At 43.5% G+C, this 2,338-nt stretch overlaps 1 non-coding gene across 1 annotated transcript; it reads left to right on the forward strand.

The window, feature by feature from the left end:
• Window positions 1–2,230: 2,230 nt before the first annotated feature.
• Window positions 2,231–2,338, forward strand: LOC130984828 (small nucleolar RNA R71). The gene has a single exon (XR_009088735.1). It is a non-coding gene; the product is annotated as a small nucleolar RNA R71 (small nucleolar RNA).

A 2,338-nucleotide genomic window follows, 5' to 3' on the forward strand; every position in this document is an offset into this window, starting at 1 on the left:
GTGAAGGGTTTTTGGGGAAGAGGTATTGAGGTGATTGGTGAATGGGGAAGAAGAGAGAGAGTGGTGGGGTTGGTGGGGATCCTATGGGGTCCACAGATCCTGAGGTGTCAAGGAAAAGTCATCCCTGCACCAAATGGCATGCAAAATCACGTTTTGAGCCAATTCTGGCATTAAACGCCGGGCTGGTGCCCATTTCTGGCGTTTAACGCCAGGTTCTTGCCCTTTCTTGGCGTTTAACGCCAGTCTGGTGCCCCTTTCTGGCGTTAAACGCCCAGAATGGTGCCAGACTGAGCGTTAAACGCCCATCTGCTAACCTTACTGGCGTTTAAACGCCAGTAGATTCTTCCTCCAGGGTGTGCTGTTTTTCTTCCTATTTTTCATTCTGTTTTTGCTTTTTCAATTGATTTTGTGATTTCTCATGATCATCAACCTACAAAAAACATAAAATAACAAAAGAAAATAGTCAAAATATAATATTGGGTTGCCTCCCAACAAGCGCTTCTTTAATGTCATTAGCTTGACAGAGGACTCTCATGGAGCCTCAGAAATGCTCAGAGCTATGTTGGAACCTCCCAACACCAAACTTAGAGTTTGAATGTGGGGGTTCAACACCAAACTTAGAGTTTGGTTGTGGCCTCCCAACACCAAACTTAGAGTTTGACTGTGGGGGCTCTGTTTGGCTCTGTTTTGAGAGAAGCTCTTCATGCTTCCTCTCCATGATGACAGAGGGATATCCTTGAGCTTTAAACACCAAGGATTCTTCATTCACTTGAATGATCAACTCTCCTCTATCAACATCAATCACAGCCTTTGCTGTGGCTAGGAAGGGTCTGCCAAGGATGATGGATTCATCCATGCACTTCCCAGTCTCTAGGACTATGAAATCAGCAGGGATGTAGTGGTCTTCAATCTTTACCAGAACATCCTCTACAAGTCCATGAGCTTGTTTTCTTGAGTTGTCTGCCATCTCTAATGAGATTCTTGCAGCTTGCACCTCAAAGATCCCTAGTTTCTCCATTACAGAGAGAGGCATGAGGTTTACACTTGACCCTAAGTCACACAGAGCCTTCTTGAAGGTCATGGTGCCTATGGTACAAGGTATGGAGAACTTCCCAGGGTCCTGCCTCTTTTGAGGTAATTTCTGCCTAGACAAGTCATCCAATTCTTTGGTGAGCAAAGGGGGTTCATCCTCCCAAGTCTCATTTCCAAATAACTTATCATTTAGCTTCATGATTGCTCCAAGGTATTTAGCTACTTGCTCTTCAGTGACATACTCATCCTCTTCAGAGGAAGAATACTCATCAGAGCTCATGAAAGGCAGAAGTAAGTCCAATGGAATCTCTATGGTCTCATTTTGAGCCTCAGATTTCCATGGTTCCTCATTGGGGAACTCAGTGGAGGCTAGTGCACGCCCATTGAGGCCATCCTCAGTGGCGTTCACTTCCTCTCCTTCCTCTCCAAATTCGGCCATGTTGATGGCCTTGCACTCTCCTTTTGGATTTTCCTCTGTATTGCTTGGAAGAGTACTAGGAGGGAGTTCAGTAATTTTCTTGCTCAGCTGTCCCACTTGTGCCTCCAAATTCCTAATGGAGGACCTTGTTTCAGTCATGAAACTTTGAGTGGTTTTGATTAGATCAGAGACCATGGTTGCTAAGTCAGAGTGGTTCTGCTTAGAATTCTCTGTCTGTTGCTGAGAAGATGATGGAAAAGGCTTGCCATTGCTAAACCTGTTTCTTCCACCATTATTGTTGTTGAAACCTTGTTGAGGTCTCTGTTGATCCTTCCATGAGAAATTTGGATGATTCCTCCATGAAGAATTATAGGTGTTTCCATAGGGTTCTCCCATGTAATTCACCTCTTCCATTGAAGGGTTCTCAGGATCATAAGCTTCTTCTTCAGATGAAGCATCCTTAGTACTGCTTGGTGCATTTTGCATTCCAGACAGACTTTGAGAAATCAAATTGACTTGTTGAGTCAATATCTTGTTCTGAGCCAATATGGCATTCAGAATATCAATCTCAAGAACTCCTTTCTTCTGATTAGTCCCATTGTTCACAGGATTCCTTTCAGAAGTGTACATGAATTGATTATTTGCAACTATTTCAATTAGTTCTTGAGCTTCTGTAGGCGTCTTCTTCAGATGAAGAGATCCTCCAGCAGAGCTATCCAAAGACATCTTGGATAGTTCAGAGAGACCATCATAGAAAATACCTATGATGCTCCATTCAGAAAGCATGTCAGAAGGACATTTTCTGATCAATTGTTTGTATCTTTCCCAAGCTTCATAGAGGGATTCTCCATCCTTCTGTCTGAAGGTTTGGACTTCCACTCTAAGCTT

The sequence above is a fragment of the Arachis stenosperma genome, chromosome 5 (genome assembly GCF_014773155.1).
Source record: "Arachis stenosperma cultivar V10309 chromosome 5, arast.V10309.gnm1.PFL2, whole genome shotgun sequence".
NCBI classification, from domain to species: Eukaryota; Viridiplantae; Streptophyta; class Magnoliopsida; order Fabales; family Fabaceae; genus Arachis; species Arachis stenosperma.